We start from the raw sequence: 25143 nt of genomic DNA on the forward strand, positions 1-25143 counted from the left end.
TTTATTTGGATAAACTTTTTAGGTATAATTTATCTAGCCACTGTTCTCTGTGAAACTTCTAAAATTTACCAGCAACAATATGTAATTTTTGAAATATCAGAAGTCACATTTAATGCAAAAAGTAATATTTTCAAGTTTTCATAAACAGACTATCGTGGGTTCCAACTAAGCATTCATTGATTAATTATTTATTTTCTTTGCTTTACTTAAACATTGCACAGACATTATGTTTAATGCATGTTGTCAGATTTTTATTTTAATTTCATGTACAAGATGAAGTTGAAAAGGATTGTGAATATCTAATATATTTAGTAAGACATACAAAATAAGCTATGAGAGTTCTGTAAAAAACAAAAAGAACTTACCAAATCTAATGGCAAAATACAGTATGTATGTGATTTTTTCTAAGGTAAAAACTAATAAATGTTACTGATAAAATATAAATCTTTGCTGTATTTTGTTCTGTTCAATTTGTTGCTTAGCGCCAATTATATAAGTTATTAAAAGTATGGACTTTGCAAATTTTAATATTAATAATTTCCTTTTCTTGCTTAATATCAACAGTATAAATTAATATTCTTTCCTAAAGTTACATTCACCTATATTTAGAAATATTTTTGACAAATCAATTTTCAACACATTTAAGGACATTCTTATAACAATAGTAGTTACAATGATTTAAAGAAATTAACTTTTGATAAGTAAAGCAAAGTTTTTTCTCATTATCTACCTAATTGCTTCCTCAAGTATTTTGAGTGAGTTAAATTAATTGTTTTTCAATTACGTAAATGAATTGTGATATTTGCTCAACTGCTATGTCTCCCATATTTGTGCAGCAGTGTCACCTGCACAAAAGCATTTTGAGTGGCTATACTAAACTTAACAATCCTCAAATGGAGGAGATGCTAACTAATGTCAATATTTTACTAAGGCAATATGGGACCATCTCATATCTACTACTTTACACATTTGAGATATTTAGACATACAGTATACAAGAAGACAAACGTTAGCCATCACCAGTGATGGCATGTAAGTCAAATTAATGCTACCTGACTTTTGTATTGTTATTTAATTCCAGATCTTTCCAAATTCAGTGATAACTCAGCAAACTGATGAAATTCAGTAAATTAAACTACCATATTAGGAATAAGTGAAACTATGAAATTAAACCATTAATGACAGATGATATAAATATTGCTTATCCAGTGAAAATGTTATTAAGGACTTCAATATATAAATTTAACAGAGGTTGGGACGCCTATGCAAATTGTTGGTTTTAACTTACAAGGCTTCCAGAACATCTGTAGGCTGTAACCTGTTAGTTATTCCCTACAGAAGGCCTATTTGTAATATTTTTAATTTTTTTTATTTTTTGCTAACCTAAATCTTAAATTGAAACCTCTGGCAGTTTACTGCTTACATTTTCACAATCTTTGGTTATTCATTGCATTTCAACTGAAGGAAAACTGGGAAAACAGAGGTGTTCTAAAACTTTTGACAGGTAGTATACATATGTATAATTTTCAAGTTCTCACATGGAGTATAACAAAGGAGAACGCTGCTGCTACAAGGGTAGACCAAATATCTCTATGCTTAGCCAAGTACTGAAGGATCATTTTCGTCAGCGTTACCCTGTTGCTAAATGCACGTAGCATTTTGTGGTTCCAAAACGAAAAAAACGTGCATTTATGTCAATCGGAACTAATATAACAAATTCTGAAAATCTATATGTAGATGATATCACGAGAATTTGTTCAAGGGTTCAGTTTAAATTATTTAAGATTAAAACATGACCAGAGCGTGATACAACTTTTGCATGCCTGTTCTGGAATCACTCTGAATGCAAGGCATTAACTAATTCTGGAATGGGTTACTTAATAATTACAGATTTACACACTATGCACCTGAATGGAAATGTGGCTGGAAAACGGTACAGAGAGGGGAAAAAAAGCACATACACGGGGAGTAAGTACAAATTACAGACAATTAAAAGGTGACGATTCATTTCCAGAACGCCATATCTGTGCGGCAGCAGCGCTAACCACACCACCATGTCGACATTATATAAAAAATAAATTACGCCTGTTCTTAGATTCCTACCTGTATATATTTATATTTGTAAGAAATAAATTGCAATTCTCATTTTAGACGCAAGATGGCATAGAAACATTTTCTTTAGGAAAGCCTCACAGCTTTTTTTTTTTCGTAAGAGCATTGAATGCTTTCTACTTGCTGGGATAAAAACATGTGGCCCAAACGTGTAATGTTGTTTAAAACAGATCTAGCATTAGGACCCAACAACCTGGAGTTGAAATGGCAAATATATGGAGACCCTCAGAGACACTCTGTCCATTTTAGAAGAATGTGCAAACCAAGGGAATTCACAGGTCTACATGGATAGGACTGGAGAAATTTTAAAATAATAAGTAAATATACAGAAGTATTTACCCAAAAATATTGTTTTTTGTTATTTTTGAAAAATGAATATATGCTCAAGGATATAATCAAAACAGACTGAAAGGATTATAAACAGAATTTGTACAGCTTGTGTTTTACTTTATATAAAGTGACACTAACAAGAAAATATGAGCTTTTAACATGTATGGTAAGCAATCAGTTATTAAGTAATATATTTATGAAAAGGCTGGTTTCTGTTATACACAATGTTTTGTTCTTCAGTAATGGTGTATTTTCTATAATTAAGACATTGTTTTATACATTTTAAGACTGTAATCCATAATTATTTAATTGCTTTTGCTAGACTTAAATATTTTTCTGCAGTATTCTGGCACACTACTGCAGCTGTGTCACATCTCCTCACACCCAGGTGATTCGGACAGTTTGAAAGTGGAATTTGCACGTTTTCCCCATCGATTTTCTCCTGGTATTAAACAGCTCTTAACCACCCCAAAATAAGTGTGGCAGTATGTACAAGTGCCCGCAGTGAAGACCTGCCCACGGCTGGCAGATGTCCTACGCCTGATTCTGTCGGATTAGGCTCCGCCAAGGCACAAAGCGACTCCGAATATTCGACGGAGTTTAACAAGAATATACGGTAAAACTGTTTAATATTTTGGGAGTAGTTACCAGTCCCTCTGCAATTGATTGTGGGATTGTTTTATGAGAAAACTCGTAATTTCTGTTTATACAGAAATAGCACAATAGTAAAAGGTATTTTAGATATTTCATTGAGTTACTTAACAGTGAATAACAGTTGTTAATTCTTACAGGTCTGAGTATCTGGTTTCAGATATGAAATCGTCTAAGTAGGGTTTTCACTATCTCCTTATATCAGAGTTACATTTTCTGTTTTTTTTCTCTAAATGTGTGGCCCCATTTTCCTTCAACGGTCCAAAGTCAGGCCCTAGTGTGTGAGTGTGGTGCGTGTTTGTGTTCGCCCTGCGATGGGCTAACCGCCCCCCAGACATAGACCCCTGCCCCCCACCCCCGCCTCCAGAATCTGTCTCTGCTCAGGATAAGGCGGTTTGGATATTGGATGGATGGACCGCAAAGGCATACGCATAAGATAAGATTGTTGATGCTCAATTGATCTGTCGGAGTGACTGCATGTGTCTTATAAATATCTGGCCTTCCATCCTGAATTGACATGTTCCTTGCCACACCAAGTGGCGTTCAGTAAACGGATGGATATACCGTAGTGTTATATAACGGAGATAAACTGGTTTGTATCACTCTAAAACAAATTACTTTTGGATTAACATATATACCAAAAAAGCACATAGTAACATTATATACACTTGAACATTTACTAGTGCCCTGCCCGAGGTTTGTTCCTGCCTTGCGCCCTTTGCTGGCTAGGATTATCTCCTGCAGACCCCTGTGACCCTGTGTTAGGATAGAGCGGGTTGGAAAATGACTGACTGACATTTGTTAACCTATAAATAATGGTATTCCATCATCTGTTAACCGTTTTATTACCATTAGTGTAGTATTAAATTGATGAAGATATTTTAATAGTTAATATTGTTCAGTGTTGGCAACAACTGGTGATTTCGGATATACTTATAATGGCAAGGCAGCTTTTTCCTTAAACTGCTTAGTGTGCTGTCTGCAGTTCATATAACTTTGTATGACTAACCTTAATCTATATGGCGCATGTTTCAAATTTTGAAATGAGATATTCCATTCCACTACACCTAGCCCCAAAACTTTGTGAAATTATTTAACTTAAAATACAGTAATTTTTTTAATAGGTGGCAGTCCAAATTTTGACGTCTAATTATGTTTTGAAAAAAAAAATAGAGGAGAGGATAGCGCTTTTAGGCTTTGCACAACTATATCCCTTTAAAATAAAGATACGCAAATACTATTTTAGTTAGTCCGCATAATATATTTTGCCATTACCGTGACTTGGAAATCTTTTTCAAATAAGGTTTATAAAATTATGAAAGGGATTTGTGCCTTCGCTCCGTGGATTCCTTGGTCTCCAGCTTCCAGCTGCTTGTACTTAACCGCGATAAGGGTTTGCAGGAACCAATCAAAATGCGACGCCTGGCACACTGCGGATGCGCGGTAAAATAAATAAAGAAGAGAGAAAAACCTCTAGAAAAAAAGTACGCCGCATGCGCAGAAGCCTATCTCCGGCAAAGAGCTGTTTGCGTGGCAATGCGGGTGCTTTTAGCACAAGGGGTGTCGTAAGACGTGTTTTCTTCTTAATTACATTGCTTCGAGGTAATATATTTAAATGAATTTATTCCTAAAATGCTGCAGTGCTGATTTTAAATACTATGTGTACTTCGTGTTGGTTGTATAAGTAAATTAACAGTAGTTTTACTATGTTAGTAAATTTTAACCCCTCCCTATCAGAATTTTTAATGACCTTTTATGAACCATTCCATTTTACATTTAAAGAAGTTTTTATAGCAAAAATAGTTTTTATTATCATTTTAATTCTTTAGTGCCTGAGCCACTGGATGAAAAAAATCATATAAAATGAAATCGTGCAAATTGAAATGTCAACAAGTTGTTATTAGCCAGGCAATTGGCTCTGTCTGAGTAGGCTCCATGTCTTCGCAACACTGAACTGGATACTTAAGTTAGAAAGATGGATGGATACATATCGAACATTATATAATGTACGCAATGTCGCATTTTATATAGCGGGATCTTTTTACTTTCTCGTATACGAAGTATAGGGAAAGAGGTTGCTATTGTTTTTTGCAAAAAGAGTTGAATATTCATTAATACCTGGAAGTACTACTTTTGATTGGAAATAGCTATGGAGAACATATCCCAGATGTTTCCAAAACACAGATAGATTAGACATATAGCACAATCAAGCCATACTGGTGCAACAAACTGAGAATGTATTTTGTGACAAAAGAGAATATGTCTCTAAGAAATAAATAAGCTTATCATTGGCTATGTCTTTTCCAAGGGGTAGGGACTGATGAATACACTAGTGGTAAATTGAGACCTATAGAAAGTAGGCAATTTATTTCTAACCTTTTTGCTTTTGAATATGGTGTCAAATATGTAATTACTTGATAAATGCAATAGAGATGGTGCAAGGAGCAAGTATTTGTAGAAATCTACATGATGCTAGTGCTGGGTGATGTCAAGGACATGACAAAAAGAGGAAAATCCAAATAAAAAAATACATTTCAATAAAGCAAATGAGGGGGAAATGCCCAAAACACTTCAAAATAATCTTTTATCTGCATTAAATCCTGCCAGTATGTATTGCAGTACTTTACATACATCGAACACAAAAGGGCAAGAGGAGATTAAAGACAGGAAGAAACAATTTTACTGTAAGCAATAATATTTTGTATGATGTGACATAAGGGTTGTGAGATAGGAGGACAAAGTAGCAGGTGTGTGAAGATTGGATATAAGTAAGAGAAGAAAGCACTGGAGACCATTGATCTTATGTTAGCTAAAGGCAAGATCATGTGTGACTAGATGCTTTTTCTTATAGTAATATAATGCTGATTCTTAAAACAAGGCCAGCCTTAATAAAGGCGGTGCCCAGTGCAAGGACACTATTTGTTGCCATCCCCACTTTCCAGTCTTAAGTATGGTTGAGCATCACTTTTCTAATTGGCAAAAAAGATGTTTGTCTATTATAATTAATCAATTTAGACCTAATTTAATTATTATTTTACCAATATCAATGCAGAATTTAAAATGGTACTAATTGCAAATCACATATTTTAAAATATGGGAAAATTAAAAGTACTTTATTGTATTCTGGTTTGGATGTATCAGATTTATTCCTGAACATTTCAGAAATATCAGTAATCGTTATTACTTTGGCAAATATATGCACTAATGTATTTATTATTTTTTCTGTTAACTTTTAATGCAGCCCCAAATGGATTTTAAAGGTGCAATATTTGGCAAATACTTAGAATCAATGTACTCTGAGTAACTACAAAAAGACATATTATCCAGTTCCTTTGTAGTTTCATATTTATGGCAAAATTCTTCCAGCATAATTTAAGCACATTATTAATGATTGTTAACACATCTTTTTCCACAATTTACTGTAACCTTTATTAGTCTTTCTTCAGAGGACACTACAAACCAGCTAAAATGTGTTCAGGTTCAGAAAGGGACCCTTTTAATTAAGGTTCAACAGAAAACAGTCTTTGTGTGATGTTTGTAAGAATTGAGAGAAAGCATGTACTCTTAAATGGATACTGTTTTATTGTGTTATCTAAAGGCTCTGTTACATACCACAGCTGGATCTAGAAAGGGGCAAACTATCAGCTATCTTCTGTGCCATTTGAAAATGCCAAACATATTTATTTCATCTGCTCTTGTCACAATTTCCTAACTTCTGACTTTTTGACTAAACAGAATAACAGTGCTGCCTTGACCATCCAATGTCATTTTGCGGAGCATTTGTGGGTGCCTGTTTTTTGGAGGAGAATATTTGTGCATTCTTAATAAAGTTTTTTTTTGTTAAAAGTTCTGTTATTGCTGCTGTAGTTTGTTTAAGTGTTGGGTTGAATAAGAATGTTTGCTTTAAGTTTAAACATTATAGTTGGCTTGCTAGCTCACTAGGACGCTAATATTAAAGTATTTAAAATTAAACATTTACAAAAGCTGAATTAATGCTCATTTTAAAGAAAATTACCTGGTTAAAGTCAGTCCTGGGTATTCTTTAAAGATGTCATAAACTCCATGCAGTGATTTTTGGCTCCCAAATCAAAGCTTGTTACTAGCAATTAAGGTATTTCTGCTGCTAGCTCTAACATCCAAGCTTCAGGGCTGATGCCTCTAGATCAAGCGAGAAGTTCAAGCACTAATGTTACACCTTCCCTGCCCATTTCTTACCAGCACAGTGCAAGTAGCAGTGTAGTGCTGTTGGCTGAAAATTATCAGAGCGATCTGAATAAAAGCTAATTATCCCAACCAATATTAAAAGTCTTTCCTTAATGCATGTTTAGTCAAATGTCTGGTACCAATCATGACTGTGGTTGGAATACAAGATGCACACTTTTGTTTCCCCTGTCGGAAATTGTTTACTGGCACGACTGATGGATATGTGGTGCTTATTAAGCTAGGATATATTAATTGGAAAGCTGGGGATTCCAAAAGCACGCATCTAGTCAATGCCATTTAAATGCAGCAAAGAAATGTGCAGAAATGAAATACAGAGAAAAAACTGGTGAAACTATATTGTGTTTATTAGGAGAAATGCAGGTCAAAAAAAATCAATGAAAACATAGGGGAAGTAGTGCAGTTTCTCTGTGTAAATCAGCTTTCTTTTTGTTGTGCATTGAATCCACGCAGTCTCATGCAAGTGATAATGAAGACATCTCTGCCGGTCTTAATTAAGGATTTCAAACTTGCTGAAATAGTAAAAAAACATTCCTCAAAATGCAATGTATACATCAAAAAGCATACCAAATGAGATTATTGACACTTTTGCCAGTTTAGTTTTGCATAAAGTAAAAGAGAAATATGAAAAGGCAGGCATTCCTGGATTCTGTATCAAAAGTGATGGGACTCGACATAGATATAACAACACAGAAAATCTTATCAGCAGTGATATGGTTTGTGTGTGACTCTGTTCCAAAGGACCATTTAATTGATTTGTTGGACTTGACTCAGCTGAAGTCAATGCTGAATATATAACCACAGAAATAATCTAACACCTGTCCACTGAGGGTTACAGTCCTGATAATATAATCAGCCAATGTTATGATGGGGCATCAGTCATGACTGGGAAAAAGGATGGGTTGCAGGCATTGTTGCACCAGAAGCTTGGTAGACACATTCCATATGTGCACTACTTATAACTATGAACTTCACTTAGCATTGTGACACAATGCCTTGTTGGCAATCAGGAGGCTATCCTGAAAATTTTGTCTGAGGTTTCCGAAGACAGTGGGACTATGATGGCCATTTGCACAGAGGAAGCAGGGCTTCTTGGACAGTTGAGGAAGCATCATTATTTTGAGGTTAGAAAATTCCTTGAAAAAAATCTTAGTGTCTTGAAGCCCATAAATTCCCTGTTGTAAGCCCAGTCTATAGATGTGTGTCATGCTGGTGAGGTCATCACACTGAAAGACATCCAAGGAGATGGTTCATGGGATAAATTTTAAATATCAACAGATATAAAACCCCCACTACAAAGAGAACTAGAACCATGACCAAAATGCTTACAGACAGCATTGTTCTCTCCACTCTTGGTCAGACTTGGATTCTTTAATCACTTCCAGCCCATCTCTGAGGAAATCCTTTCTGAACATTCTGGATAGCCTTAATGAAGAAAAGGAAAATTGATTTTCTAAGAAAAATCTTGACCTGATGAGAGCTTTAAATTGACTTCTTCCTCAATCAAATTCTTTTCTAGATTTTACACTCTTGGCCCCTTCACATGGGATAACCACCTATGGGAGGGGCCAAGGAGGTCAGGTGCAGTGTGACTTGGGTGGTGGCCGAAGGCGGGGACCTTGGCAGTCGGATCCTCGGCTACAGAAGCTGGCTCTTGGGACGTGGAATGTCACCTCTCTGAAGGGGAAGGAGCCTAAGCTAGTGCGTGAGGTTGAGAGGTTCTGGCTAGATATAGTCGGGCTCACCTTGACACACAGCTTGGACTCTGGAACCAATCTCCTTGAGAGGGGCTGGACTCTCTACCACTCTGGAGTTGCCCCCGGTGAGAGGCACCGAGCAGGTGTGGGTATACTTATTGCCTTCCAACTTGGAGCCTGTTCATTGGGGTTTACCCCTGTGGACGAGAGGGTAGCCTCCCTCCGCGTTCGGTTGGGAGGACGAGTCCTAACTGTTGTTTGTGCGTATGCGCCAAACAGCAGTTTGGAGTACGCACCCTTTTTGGAATCCCTGGAGGGGGTGCTAGAGGGCATACCTTCTGGGGACTTCCTCGTTTTGCTGGGAGACTTCAATGACACCTGGAAGGCGTGATTGGGAGGAATGGCCCCCCCGATCTGAACCCGAGCGGTGTTTTGTTATTGTACTTCTGTGCTTGTCATGGATTGTTCATAACGAACACCATGTTCAAGCATAGGGTTGTTCATATGTGCATTTGGCACCAGGATACCCTTGACTTTGTGGTCATGTCGTCGGACTTGCAGCCACATGTCTTGGACACTTGGGTGAAGAGAGGGGTGGAGCTGTCAACTGATCACCACCTGGTGGTGAGTAGGCTTCAGTGGTGGAGGAGGATGCCGGTCAGGCCTGGTAGGCCCAAACATGTTGTAAGGGTCTGCAGGGAACATCTGGCAGAGTCCCCTGTCAGAAGTAGCTTCAACTCCCACCTCCGGCAGAACTTCGACCACATCCCAAGGGAGGTGGGGGACATTGAGTCTGAATGGGCCATGTTCCCTGCCTCTACTGTTGAGGCGGCTGACCGGAGCTGTGGCCGTAAGGTGGTCGGTGTCTGTCGTGGCGGCAATCCCCGAACTCATTGGTGGACACCGGCGGTGAGGGATGCCGTCAAGCTGAAGAAGGAATCCTTCGGGAACCTTTTTTCCTGTGGGACTCTGGAGGCAGCTAATAGGTACCAGCAGGCCAAGCGGAATGCAGCTTCAGTGGTTGCTGAGACAAAAACTCGGGCATGGGAGTAGTTCGGGGAGGCCATGGAGAACGACTTTCAGACTGCTTCGATGAGATTCTGATCCACCATCCGGCATCTCAGGAGAGGGAAGCAGTGCAGTGTCAACACTGTATATGGTGGGATGGTGCGCTGCTGACCTCGACTCGGGACATTGTGGGTCGGTGGGGGGAGTACTTCGAAGACCTCTTCAATCCCACTAACATGCCATCCAATGAGGAAGCAGAGCCTGGGGACTCGGAGATGGGCTCCCCCATCTCTGGGACTGAGGTCACCGAGGTGGTCAAAAAACTCCTTGGTGGCAGGGCCCCGGGGGTGGAGGAAATACGCCCGGAGTTCCTCAAGGCTCTGGATGTTGTACAACTGTCTTGGCTGACACGTCTCTGCAACATCACATGGACATCGGGACAGTGCCTCTGGATTGGCAGACCGGGATGGTGGTCCCCCTCTTTAAGAAGGGGGACTGGAGGGTGTGTTCTAACTACAGAGGGATCACGCTCCTCGGCATCCCTGGAAAAGTCTATTTGGGGGTCCTGTAGTGGAGGGTCCGTTGGATAGTCGAACCTCGGATTCAGGAGGAACAGTGTGGTTTTCGTCCTGGTCGCAGAACAGTGGACCAGCTCTACACCCTTAGCAGGGTCCTGGAGGGTGCATGGGAGTTTGCCCTACCAGTCTATATGTGTTTTGTGGACTTGGAAAAGGCATTCAGCCATGTCCCTTTGGGGAATTGTGTGGGGGGTTCTCCGGGAGTATGGGGTACCGGACCCCCTGATAATGACTGTTCGGTCCCTGTACAACTGGTGCCAGAGCTTGGTCTGCATTGCCGGCAGTAAGTCGAACCCGTTTCCAGTTAAAGTTGGACTCCGCCAGGGCTGCCCTTTGTCACCGATTCTGTTCATAACTTTTATGGACAGAATTTCTAGGCACAGCCAGGGTGTTGAGGGGGTCCGGTTTGGTTGACTCAGGATTGGGTCACTGCTTTTTGCAGAAGATATTGTCCTGTTTGCTTCATCAGGCCATGATCTTCAGCTCTCTCTGGATCAGTTCGCAGCTGAGTGTGAAGCGGCTGGGATGGGAATCAGTACTTCCAAATCCGAGACTATGGTCCTCAGCCGAAAAAGGGTGGAGTGCCCTCTCAGGGTTGGGAGTGAGATCCTGCCCCAAGTGGAGGAGTTCAAGTATCTCGAGGTCTTGTTTACGAGTGGGCGAAGAATGGAGCATGAGATAGACAGGCGGATCGGTGCGGCGTCTGCAATGATGTGGGCTCTTTATCGGTCTGTCGTGGTGAAAAAGGAGCTGAGCCGTAAGGCAAAGCTCTCAATTTGCCAGTCGATCTGTGTTCTTGCCCTCACCTGTGGTCATGAGCAAAGGGTAGTGACCAAAAGAACAAGATCACAAATACAAGTGGCTGAAATGAGTTTCCTCCGCAGGGTGTCTAGGCTTTCCCTTAAAGATAGGATGACAAGCTCTGTCATCCTGGAGGGGCTCAGAGTAGAGCCACTGCTCCTCCGCATCGAGAGGAGTCAGATGAGGTGGCTCAGACATCTGATCAGGATGCCTCCTGGATGGCTCCCTGGTGAGGCATTCCGGGCACGTCCAACCGGGAAGAGGCCCTGGGGAAAATTCAGGACAACCTGGAGGGACTATGTCTCCTGGCTGGCCTGGGAACGCCTTGGGATTCCCCCGGAAGAGTTAGAAGAAGTGGCCGGGGAGAGGGAAGTCTAGGCATCTCTGCTCAAGCTGCTGCCCTCATGACCCGATCGCGGATAAATTGAAGTGAATGGATGGATGGATGGATGGATGGATGACACTCGTTGCCCCACTCTTCACTCATATTGATGATTCAACCAATAGTCTGCAATATGAAATTCCACTAGCAAAAGCCATGCTGCTGAAGAAATTCTCCCCTGACAATTATGTAAGCCTTTCAACTGTGTGCCAACATGTACAGGTCTATAAGGTAGCATTTTCTAAACATGTGATGGGTGTTTCCTCAGCTGCATGTGAGAGTTTATTCTCTACACTGTCACATGTCCTGACCTCTTTCCGTCCATGCTTCATGACAGGAAAAAGAATTTGGTGATTTTTGGCTCATGAAAAATGAATAACAAAAGGCATGGACATGGAAGAGTTAGTTAGAACTTTTGCCAAAAAACAGAAGACTGATGCTTTTAAGTGACTAGTTAGAGGTTGCATCAGGATCATTAGCAGCTTTCTTTTTTACGTTTTTACCTATGAAATAAAAAAGTATCCACCTTTATTTGAAAAGCCAGTTTGTTTATGGTTTGGTAAATTTTAATGTTTTTTTTCTCTTTGGGAAGAATCCCTCGACTATATTACTGTTCATGTTATATGCTATGTTCTTATCAGCTCATGAGTTTGTGTCCCAAAAGTGCCAGTAGATAAGTCAAAATTCATGTTTGATTATCAGTATCTATCTATCTATCTATCTATCTATCTATCTATCTATCTATCTATCTATCTATCTATCTATCTATCTATCTATCTATCTATCTATCTTATCTATCTATCTATCTATCTATCTATCTATCTAAAACACCTTAGAGAAATCGCAAATAATAGTAACAATAATAATAATACTACATCTTTACTGATCAGAGAGATGACTATGAAAGCATAATGCAGAGTTAAAATATTAAAGTAAAACATTAAAAATAATTTTATCTATGTGCTCCACTCTTTGTTAACAAGATACTGCACTGTTGTAAAGTCAAGTGTGTGAAAATGTGCCCATTCAGAATTTCTTATTGCCCTCTCAACCTAAGCAGTATAGATCCGGTCTGGTTAAATAACAATTTAACCATTTTTTCAGTTGTAGCCTTCATTTACATAATTTAGAGAGTAGGAAAGCAGTCAACCATGCACTCCCGTGAGGTTTCTCATATAATGTGATATGCCCAATGACTCACTCCAACTAGTTTGCAACTTTCTCTGATAAAATCAAACAGGTCATGAATTGTCATAACAAAAAAGAATATATTGCAAGAGAAACAAAAAGAAAACCCTTTCGTTTTCTTTACAACTCTTATTATAAATGTTATGGGTGCTTATGCAGTCAAACCATTTAAAGTTATTTATAAGTATTTTTCTCATATATATATTTATATATACACAGGGTGAATCAAAATTATCTTAACACTAATGGTACTGCTATGTATATACTTATATATACTTTTTCTGGACAATTTATATGCACAACATATGTTTTGTGAATAAATTGTTTCTGCCATTCAATTGCTAACATAATTTTGACTCCCTGTGTGTATATTTTATATATATATATATATATATATACCTGTGTGTGTATGTGTATATATATATATATATATATATATATATATATATATATATATATACACAGTGCATCCAGAAAGTATTAACAGCACATCACTTTTTCCACATTTTTTTATGTTACAGCCTTATTCCAAAATGGATTACTTGAGATTTTTGCAAATTTATTAAAAAATTAAAAAACTGAGAAAGCACATGTACATAAGTATTCACAGCCTTTGCCATGGAGCTCAAAATTGAGCCCAGGTGCATCCTGTTTCCTTGAGATGTTTCTGCAGCTTAATTGGAGTCCACCTGTGGTAGATTCAGTTGATTGGACATGATTTGGAAAGTCACACACCTGTCTATATAAGGTCCCACAGTTGACAGTTCATGTCAGAGCACAAACCAAGCATGAAGTCAAAGGAACTGTCTGTAGACTTCCGAGACAGGATTGTCTCGAGGCACAAATCTGGAGAAGGTTACCGAAAAATTCCTGCTGCTTTGAATATCCCAATGAGCACAGTGGCCTCCATCAACCGTAAGTGGAAGAAGTTTGAAACCACCAGGATTCTTCCTAGAGCTGGCCAGCCACCTAAACTGAACAATTGGGGAAGAACCCGATGGTCACTCTGTCAGATCTCCAGAGGTCCTCTGTGGAGAGAAGAGAATCTTCCAGAAGGACAACCATCTCTGCAGCAATCCACCAATCAGGCCTGTATGGCAGAGTGGCCAGATGGAAGTCACTCCTTAGTAAAAGGCACATGGCAGCTTGCCTGGAGTTTGCCAAAAGGCACCTAAAGGACTCTCAGACCATGATAAACAAAATTCTCTGGTCTGATGAGACAAATATTGAACTCTTTGGTGTGAATGCCAGGCGCCATATTTGGAGGAAACCAGGCACCGCCATCATCAGGCCAATACCATCCATATAGTGAAGCATGGTGGTGGCAGCATCATGCTGTGGGGATGTTTTTCAGTGGCAGAAACTGGGAGACTAGTCAGGATAAAGGGACGTTGTCATTATGGGGTGTTGTGTGTAGAATTCTGAGGAAAAAAATGGATTTAATCCATTTTGGAATAAGGCTGTAACATAACAAAATGTGGAAAAAGTGATGCACTGTGAATACTTTCCGGATGCACGGTATATATACTGCTCAAAAGAATTAAAGGAACACTTTTTAATCAGAGTATAGCATAAAGTCAATGAAACTTATGGGATATTAATCTGGTCAGTTAAGTAGCAGAGGGGGTTGTTAATCAGTTTCAGCTGCTGTGGTGTTAATTAAATTAACAACAGATGCACTAGAGGGGCAACAATGAGATGAGAGGAATGGTTTAACAGGTGGAGGCCACTGACATTTTTCCCTCCTTATCTTTTCTGACTGTTTCTTCACTAGTTTTGCATTTGGCTACAGTCAGTGTCACTACTGGTAGCATGAGGCTTATACCTGGACCCTACAGAGGTTGCACAGGTAGTCCAACTTCTCCAGGATGGCACATCAATACGTGTCATTGCCAGAAGGTTTGCTGTGTCTCCCTGCACAGTCTCAAGGGCATGGAGGAGATTCTAGGAGACAAGCAGTTACTCTAGGAGAGCTGAAGAGGGCCATAGAAGGTCCATAACCCATCAGCAGGACCAGTATCTGCTCCTTTGGGCAAGGAGGAACAGGATGAGCACTGCCAGAGCCCTACAAAATGACCTCCAGCAGGCCACTGGTGTGAATGTCTCTGACCAAACAACCAGAAAGACTTCATGAGGGTGACCCAAGGGCCCCATCTCCTCTAATGGGCCCTGAGCTCACTGCCCAGCAGCATGCAGCTCGATTGGCATTCGCCATAGAATACCAGAATTGGCAGATGCACCACTGGTGCCCTGTGCTTTTACAGATGAGAGCAGGTTCACCCTGAGCACGCAGAAGTGAAAGAGTCTGGAGAAGCCATGGAGAACATTATGCTGCCTGTAACATCATTCAGCATGAGCAGTTTGGTGGTGGGTTAATGATTGTCTGGGGAGGCATATCCATGGAGGGTCACACAGACCGCTACAAGCTTGACAAAGGCACCTTGGCTGCCATAATCCCTGGACCCATTGTCAGACCCTATGCTGGTACAGTGGCTCCTGGTGCACGACAATTCCTGGCCTCATGTGGTGAGAGTATGCAGGCAGTTCCTGGAGGATGAAGGAATTGATACCATTGACTGGCCACCACACTTTCCTGACCTAAATCCAATAGAACACCTCTGGGACATTATGTTTTGGTCCATCCAATGCCACCAGGTTGCACCTCAGACTGTCCAGGAGCTCAGTGATGCCCTGGTCCAGATCTGGGAGGTGATCCCCACAACACCATCTGTCATCTCTATTAGAAGCATGCACCGATGTTGTCAGGCATGTATACAAGAACACAGGGGCCATACAAAGTGCTGCGTACAATTTTGAGTTGCTGCAATTAAATTTTGGCAAAATGGACTAGCCTGCCACATAATTTTTCACTCTGATTTTTGGGGCGTCTTTGAATTCAGGGCTCTGTAGGTTGATAATTTTCATTTCCATCAAACGATGTGGCATCCTTTCGTTCCTAACACGTTACCCAGTCTATTTTAGTATAGATATCCAGGAGGATTTCTTTTTCCCATTGAGATCTGATGTGTTTTCAAAGTGTTCCTTTAATTTTTTTGAGCAGTTTATATATATATATATATATATATGGAAGCGAAGGTCTGTGATACGGTTTACATATTTGCAGCTGGAGATCCTCAAAGGGAGAAATTGAATCACGTGTCATAAAGTAGTTTTTATTCCTGAGCTTTCAGCCCCTGCCAGGAGCCTTCACCAGAGGATAATGCTTAGACATACAAGAATCAAAGGCAATATATAACAAAATTAGGTGGGGTTGGGTAATGAGGTGGGGATTGGGAGGAGTATTGATCGTAAAGTTTTATTTATTATAAATATGTTCTTATTAAGTTTGTATATGCTGGGTTTATGTCCAAATGTCTGTTAATGGCATTTTCATATGATAGACAATATTCAGCCAGCTCTCTGACACTTTTAGTACTGGCCTTACACAGTATATTTTGTGTGTATAGATATATATATATATATATATATATATGTGTGTATGTATGTGTGTGTGTGTGTGTAAAGTCTTATTTTTTTATACAGGTATTGTCAAGCTTGGGTAACAGAGTTAGTTTTACGAGAGACTTAAAGGTGAGTCCAGGTTGGATGTTAAATGTTCTAAACATCATGCGACAAGCACATTACACGGTAAGCCTGTTCCTGCAGAGGACAGCCAATTACTTTGTCCTTGGTTCTGGAGCTGTCCTTGTGCCGTTCTTGTTAGAGAAGGCCTATCACCAGCAACACCAATCACAATAGTATATGTATTTTCCTCTTATTCTTTATAACAAAATTCATGTTATAAAGAAATATTTTAATGGCCCCATGAATTTCTTTACATCGGGATTCCACCTGTGTATGGAATGCCTCTCCAGGTAGGGTACACCAATGTAATCTTGTAATCTTTAAAGTTTGCCAATAAAAGATGTCATTTTACTTGACTTCACAATGATAAAATATGATATTTAAAGCAAAATATGTGAATGGATAGAATAAATAGTAAAATATGATACTTTAAACAAAATGTAAGAGTAGCTTAAACACTTGTGTTAATAAATGATGTCATAAAACACAACTTACATACTCAAATTGGTGTCTCCTTTTTAAATAAAAAAATCTGAATAGGAATCAAGAAATCTGAATGAAAACTTTCTTTGAAACTGTCATTTAATTAAAGGTTTAACTGAAATAAAAACAAACTATGAGTGTACAGGAGTATGTTTCACAGGAGCAATGTTCACACTAAGAACATTGTAAACTCCATCATAAGTTAGACATTAAGAGTTTTCTCAAACAACATCATGCCTAAAGTAGCATGTTAAATCCTTTATAATCTATGTTCTTGTCAATCTAGTCATTAATAGCTATAAGCATCTTAAACAGGCTTCCCCTTGCACTTGAAAAAAGCAATGGACAGAAATCACCACACATAATACATTTCATTCAAATTATGACAGTTTTTTGAACATTTGGAATACTAAGATTTACATTGAGATTATAATGTTTTCATGATGAAATGCAGCAAAGCATTTAGTACAATATTTTACAGAAAAATTGTTAGATTCAAATAATTTAAGGTGTCAGTAATTACATATTCATGTTCTTTTAAAGTTTCAAACAGTCTGTGTTCAAGGTAGCAGCTCACCTTTCTTTCACAGAGACATTTTCTGTGTTACAATTGGGTTATGTGCAAATGGAATGAAAGAAAAAGGAAGGACAGGGCTAGTGCTGATATAATTTGGATAGTGAGAGTACGAATATAATAAAGCAAATTCAAAAAAACATCCATTGAATCCTGTGTTTGTATCTTTGACCACCAGCACATCAACCCAGCACTTACACATTATTAAAATTAAAACAGTGGGCTGCAGCTGATACCAATTCTTACATCCAGGCTGTTAGCATCTCATTACACCTGTCGTAAAGCATGACAGCATTGAACATACACAACTTTGCAGTCTCTAAGGTCACTTTATAGATACTCCAGTACCTTGTGACCCTGCATTGGACTGAATAGGTTTGAGAATATTATGATAGGTTATGTTATGTTATATCCATAGACAAAAGTAATTTATAAGCGTATCTTGCAATGTAAGATTTAAATTTCAATAATATGAACTCCTAATTTACTTATTAGTATGCATAATTATTATGCATAATTTTATTATTTCATGGTTGACACTAGTGAAAGGGGTGCTGATCCACCATACTTTTTTTATGTTATTCATATTTGAGGATATTTCCCAGAGGCCTGATTGCAGTCCAATAAACACATATGCACTAAAACTTCCACTAATGACATACAATATTACTAAATTTTGAACACTCTCGGTTCTATGACAAGGTAAACATTTCCCTTTTGCTGTACTTCTGTGGCACATAAAGCCTCCTATGCCAAAAGAACAGATCTGATAGAGATGCAATAAACAAGAAGTCAGCTGCCCCTGCATTCTAGAGAACCATTTACTTGAGTGACTTAATGAACTAAGGTTCTTTTGCAGCCCTAGCTCTAGCCAATATTTGTTTTGCTAACTTTAGTATGTTTATCAGCATTGTTAATCAGATACAGGTATGAGCTGATATTTTTGTATGAAGTTTGCCAGACCAGGAGGCATCTGGAACTACATTCAACTTACAAATTTTAACCCTGAAGATGGACTTTGGCCTATACTATTGGGCACAGTCAGATACAGTACCTATGAGCAGGAGTTGAGCAGTACTGTAAGTGGACTCTGATCCAATTTGTAGAAGCTACACCTTCTTTTTCAAAACCTCAGGTTTATGCCTCTCTCGAGTCTCTAAATGCTGGATGTGCACTGTCTTAGCTGTTCTCTTCAAAGTTTATGAGGCTGAACATTGTCTGAAATCACTGTGAATCCCCTGAGACATAAGTAATTCAGATCTGATCTTCTATGCCATTCATCTGTGCCGGTCACAGAACCATAATTTGGCAGAGGCATACTTCTTGAATGAAATATGAGCATCTTAACAGCTATGAAGACACCTATCACATTAGTAGGTCGCCTAAAATAGTCCATTTTTTTCAGAGATAGTTTTTATTATTCTTTTTCTTAAAATTAATGGCCCATGTATGCACTTGTGAGCAGTCTGGGAATTCCTAACAACAGAGAAGTTATGGACATAAATTAGGATCCTTAATAAAATGTCTTTTAAATAAGTGATGTTGCCAAAGTCACTGATTACTTAATATCATTCCATCAATTTTTCTTCCCTATACATTTTATTGTTCTTTAATTCTGACTTGTTGGTATGACTTTTCCGAGCATTTTATTTGCACAGTAATTCTGGATATATTTAAACTTGACAATAGCCATATTACTTTTAGCTATATACAAAATAATATAAGGTAATTTAAAATTGTCCAGATTTGGCACCAGGTGGAAAAATTTTGCACCATAGTGGCTTTCACTTATGCATATATTTTATTATAGTGCCCTTCAGAACAATGACTGTCCTATCTTGGTTTCCAGTTTGGATGTCTCGGCTGCTTGGGTCACTGGGGGACTTGCTTTCTTTCTCTGGCTTCCAGGACTTCCTTACAATACTCTCTATCTCTTTACTCCTTATTTTTCTGTCTTCAGCTCAGTACTTAACATGTGGGGTTACTCTGGTGTCTCCCCTTATCTCTCCCTGTGCACACATCGGATAGCTTCTTTTCCTCCCTCCCACCTTTTAGCAAACTTGTTTTTGCTTTATATGCCTTTCTGTGTCATAAATAACTCCCCATTACTTCAGTCTGAACGTCATACCTCACTCCAGCCTCATTGCTTTGCTGGGAAACCATTTTCACTAATATGTAAAACTGTTTTTGCAATCCAGATCAACAGCATAGATTGAATGTATTTATTATGCATACCCTACCTCTAGAAAAAGCCATTTTATTGGACTTAACCCTGATCACCTTTGTCATTTGTATCCATATATTCTGGCAGTGCTCACCTGTTCTCACTCTCTGTCTGGGTTTTTGATTCATCTCTTTCAAATCTTTTTGAAATCATGAGTACCTTTGTGTCCTGTGAACATATACATCAGGGGTGCCCAATACGTCAATCGCGATCGACCGGTAGATCGCAAAGGTAGTGCAGGTAGATTGCGTTGCATTTCAAAAATTTTTTTTTTAAACGTTAGTCTATCATATATCCTCCCTATGGCATTTGCCACTTGATTGATATACAGGGCAGCCAGTCTGAGATCTCCTTTCTTCTAACACACTGGTCATCCCGCACGCACGATCAAACGCGCGAGCTACTGCAAAACTCCGGCTGTGATCTAGTTAGCCTTCCAATTTATATCGACTAAAGAAGGGATTTAAAAAAAATTTGTTTGGGGAGTGTATGGGCTGAATGTGGAATATATATTGTATATATATATATATTGTATGTTGTGAGACGAGCCACAGACACAGACAGACGGACATTGTAACATCACCCAACACACATTTATTATCTATACTAATAAAAGGCAAAGCCCTCACTGACTGACTGACTGACTCACTCACTCACTCACTGACTCACTCATCACTAATTCGCCAACTTCCTGTGTAGGTAGAAGACTGAAATTTGGCAGACTCATTCCCTACAGCTTACGTACAAAAGTTGGGCAGGTTTCATTTCGAAATTCTATGCGTAATGGTCATAATTGGAACCTATTTTCATACATATACTGTATAGACTGCAGCTCGATGGCCGTGGGAGGCGGAGTTACGTTTTGCATCATCACGCCTCCCATGTAATTGAGTGCCTGCCCATATAAGGCCGTCCGTCAGCGGCAATCCAATAGAAACACTGCCGCTAAATATTCACGGGTGAAGGGCTGTGCTTATGCAGACGAAGATGAGATGGTCAAGGTGGTGTTTGGCACAAACTCAGCGAAACCGCGAGATAAATTTTTAAGTGCCGGGTTAACTAACATTAAATAAAGCCGTGGACATCACACGAGATGGCACCAGCACAGCTGAGAACCTTCGCATGTACACCGAGCGCTCACGTGATGCAGTATGCAGACAAAAAGCAACAGCTCCAAAGAGCGCTGAACAAAAACCGCATTACACAATTGAGAAGGCAGCAAAAAAATATGAAGCGAATGACGCATACAAGCATATTCATAAGTGCAGCTACTGTGGAAACAAAGCATACGGTGGAAAAAGTCAATGTCCAGCTAAAGGAAGGCAGTGTGAAAAAAACCTGTGCATGCAGTGTTTCACGTCTCAGATAAAGAGGAAGACGAGCTGTTTATTGATGCAATAAGAAACTAATTGATAAATGAAACCTGTTATCTTTACAACGATTGACAAACACGGAATGTAACTTGAACACAACACATCCTACAAATACGAACCTGATTGAAAGAAATAATGATAATCAAATCCTTGATGACAGCAACATTCATAACAGTCACAAAACAATTACTGTATATTGACAATCATGTTACGTTATTTTTAAAATGTTCCCTTTCTTTTTCATAACTTCTTTAACACTACTACTCTATGTATGTATGTATGTATGTATGTATGTATGTATATATATATGTATATATATATATATATATATATATATATATATATATACATCCATTTTCCAACCTGCTGAATCCGAATACAGGGTCACAGGGGTCTGCTGGCGCCAATCACAGCCAACACAGGGCAGGAACAATCCCGGCAGGCCAACACACCACAGGAACCAATCCCGGCAGGGTGCCAACCCACCCATCCAGGAAACTGGAGCGCCGGAGGAAACCCACGCAGACACGGGGAGAACATGCAAACTCCACGCAGGGAGGACTTGGGAAGCGAACCACAGAACCACAAATAGATGAACCACACGCTGTGGCGCAACGGAAGAGGCTTTGCTTCTAGCGCTGACGTCCGAGGTTTGATTCCTGAGAGGGGTGTACTGATGAGTGTTGGGTGAAACATGCTCTTTCTTTTGCATTATTTGTCAGTGAAACTGTTTCTATATACAGTATATATATATATATATATATAAATACACACATACATATATTTCACACCCCCTTGGTTTGAGAAGAATGAAAAATATGAGGTTAATGCAGAAAGACAGATCACCAATTGAAGCTTTATGAATAATGGATACTTTATTCGCCATAAATGATTGTTTTGGTAAAGCCATACTCATACCTTCCATTTTCAGATTTTTGAACAGTAAAAAGTAAGAGCGAAGTGACAACTAGCCAAATAAAAAATTAAATAAACAGTAAAAAGTTGGAATGTAAGTCAAATTTAGTCTTTAAATTTCTATGGTGACTAATGATATTTATATACCAAAGATATATATAAACAATTACTTGACATATCATAATGTGTATGTTATTTTCAAAATGTTTCCTTTTCTTATTCATTACTTCCTCGATTCTGGCACACAACAGTTGCTCACTATATATATATATATATATATATATATATATATATATATACTCCTTTTCTTTTCATTACTTCTTTAACACACTACTTCTCCGCTGCGAAGTGCGGGGTATTTTGCTAGTATGCAATATGTACAAGGTTCAACGCACAAACCCAGTGCCTCCAGTCCCAATCCCCCAAAGTCCAGGCCTCTCTTCCAGTGCCGTCTATAATGTTTGGGACAAAGACACATTTATCCTTGATTGTCCCCTGTGCTCCATTGTTTAAAATTACAAATCAGACATTGACAGTCCACATTACAGACTTTAATTTAATGGTATTTGCATACATTTCAATTTCACTATGTAGAAATTACACTTTCGATACATGGTTGCCCCATTTCAGGGTACCAATATGTTTAGGGTAATTGGTGTCGCAAGTGCTTGTGATTACTCAGGTCTGTTTCATTACCTAGGCTTGCTTCTCCCTACAGACTAACATTGTAATCTGTAGTTGCCATTGTTCAGCATGAGAATAAGAGCTGTACCTGTGAAAGTCAAATAAGCCATAATGTGACTGTAAAACAAAAGTAAGGCTATTACAGAAATCAGTAAAATCTTAGGATTACCTCATTCAACTGTCTTGAAAATCATTATGGCAAAATAATGCAATGGCGAGCTCAGTAATCACAAAGGGACAGGAAGGCCAAGGAAGACCTCCACTGCTGATGATGGAAGAATTCTCACAGTGGTAAAGAAAAGCTCCAAATACCTGTTCAACAGATCTGAAACTGTCTTCGGGTGGCAGATTTGCATGTGTCAGAGACTGATATCCACAGAAGACTTCATGAACAGAAATAACAGGCCACACTGAAAGATGCAGACCACTAGTTAGCCATAAAAATAGGTTGGCCACATTACATTTGGGAAAAAGTACTTAAAGGAGCCAGTGTAATTCTGGAAAAAGGTCTTGTAGGCAAATGAGACAAAGATTAACCTGTGTAAGTGTGATGGAAAGAGAAAAGTGTGGAGATGAAAAAGAACTGCCCAAGATCCAAAGCAAACACCTTATCTGTTAGTCATGGTGAGGGTGTTATGACTTAGGCAAGGCACCACAGGAGTTTTTCAAAGCTTAAAAATGCTACATTTTTGAATGGCCAAGCAAGTTGTCCGATTTATGTTCAATTGAGCATGCCTTCCATATGCTGATGAGAAAATCTAAGAGGACACACCCCCAAAACAAGCTGGAGCTGAAGATGACTGCATTAGAGGCTTGGCAGAGCATCACTAGACAAGATACTCCAGCATACCTGGTGATGTCTATGAATCACAGAGTTAAAGCTGTCATTGCCTGCAAGGGATATATACAGTAAAGCACTAAATATGACAGCTTTAATATACTGAACATAATGGTGTCCTGAAATGGGGAGACCATATAGAAAATGTGTAGCAATTTCTACATGTTATGATTGAAAAGTCTCAATGTGCACTTTAGTCACATCTGAATGGTTTGATTTGTAATTTTAATCAATGGAACAGATAGGAACAGTCTCGATGGCATGGAGGAGATTCCAGGAGACAGGCAGCTACTCTAGAAGAGCTGGAGAGGGCTGTAGAAGGTCCTTAACCCATCAGCAGGACCAGTATCTGCTCTTTTTGGCAAGGAACAACAGGATGAGCACTGCCAGAGCCCTACAAAATGACCTCCAGCAGGCCACTGGTGTGAATGTCTATGTCTACCAAACAATTAGAAACATACTTCATGAGGGTGGCCTGAGGGCCCAACATCCTCTAGGGGGTTGTGTGCTCACTGCCCAGCACTGTGGAGCTCAACTGGCTTTTGCCATAGAATACCAGAATTGGCAGGTCCACCTTAGCACTTGTGACAGAAGTGAATGGGTCTGGAGAAGCCGTGGAGAACGTTGTGCTGCCTGTAACATCATTCAGCATGACCGGTTTGGTGGTGGGTCAGTGATGGTCTGGAGAGGCATATCCATGGAGGGATGCACAGACCTCTACAGGCTAGACAATGGCACCTTGACTGCCATTAGGTATCGGGATGAAATCCTTGGATCCATTGTCAGACCCTATGCTGGTGCAGTGGGGTCCTGGGTTCCTCCTGGTGCACAACAATGACCAATCTCATGTGGCAAGAGTATGCCATTGACTGACCCCTGTGCTTGCCTGACCTATAGAACTCCTCTCGGACATCATGTTTTGGTCCATTAAATGCCACCAGGTTGCATCTCAGACTGTCCAGGAGCTCAATGATGCCCTGGTCTAGATCTGGAAGGAGATCCCCCAGGACACCACCTGTCATCTCATTAGAAAAAAAATAAATATTTTTGGCATTTATAGTTTCAAGTTATAATTTGTACATTTATATAGTAATTTTTATGTTACATAAATAGTTGTATGTGTACCTCACTATTTTTCTAGATATTTTAATTAGCTTTGTATTTTTTTTTTATATATGTATTTGTATAATGTAAATATTTTCATGAGCTCTAGGATTGTTCCCTTTTACATTGTAGGTGCATTCATATTCTGTTCAGATACTACACCTTCCATCAGTATATCTTTGAATATTCATTGCCTGACATTATGTAAATTTTAAAGTATCATCTCTCCATTTTATTTTTTTTTAAATCATGGTGGTGATTTATTATAGAAAGTATTTATATTTGGCTGAAGAAATCAAATAGCACTACTTATTTTACTTTACAGCCCCTTTCATAAGATGCATTTCATACTTTAGTGGTAATTAGACTCAGAACTGAGTTTTTATGAAAGTAAAT

At 39.1% G+C, this 25143-nt stretch overlaps 2 long non-coding RNA genes across 3 annotated transcripts in view; both read left to right on the forward strand.

Annotated features, from left to right (window-relative positions):
• Window positions 1–2337: 2337 nt before the first annotated feature.
• Window positions 2338–25143, forward strand: part of LOC120523324 — a 148548-nt gene continuing 125742 nt past the window's right edge. Inside the window, exon 1 of the long non-coding RNA XR_005632588.1 lies at window positions 2338–2428. This is a non-coding gene — a long non-coding RNA (uncharacterized LOC120523324). The remainder of the gene's footprint in view (window positions 2429–25143) is intronic.
• LOC120523323 overlaps window positions 2435–25143 on the forward strand; it is a 35078-nt gene continuing 12369 nt past the window's right edge. Inside the window, exon 1 of one of the 2 annotated variants that reach the window (XR_005632587.1) lies at window positions 2435–2607. This is a non-coding gene — a long non-coding RNA (uncharacterized LOC120523323). Of the gene's footprint in view, window positions 2608–4562; window positions 4695–25143 lie in introns of those variants that run through there. The other variant, XR_005632586.1, reaches the window with a different exon arrangement.

Source organism: Polypterus senegalus, chromosome 2 (genome assembly GCF_016835505.1).
Source record: "Polypterus senegalus isolate Bchr_013 chromosome 2, ASM1683550v1, whole genome shotgun sequence".
NCBI classification, from domain to species: domain Eukaryota; kingdom Metazoa; phylum Chordata; class Cladistia; order Polypteriformes; family Polypteridae; genus Polypterus; species Polypterus senegalus.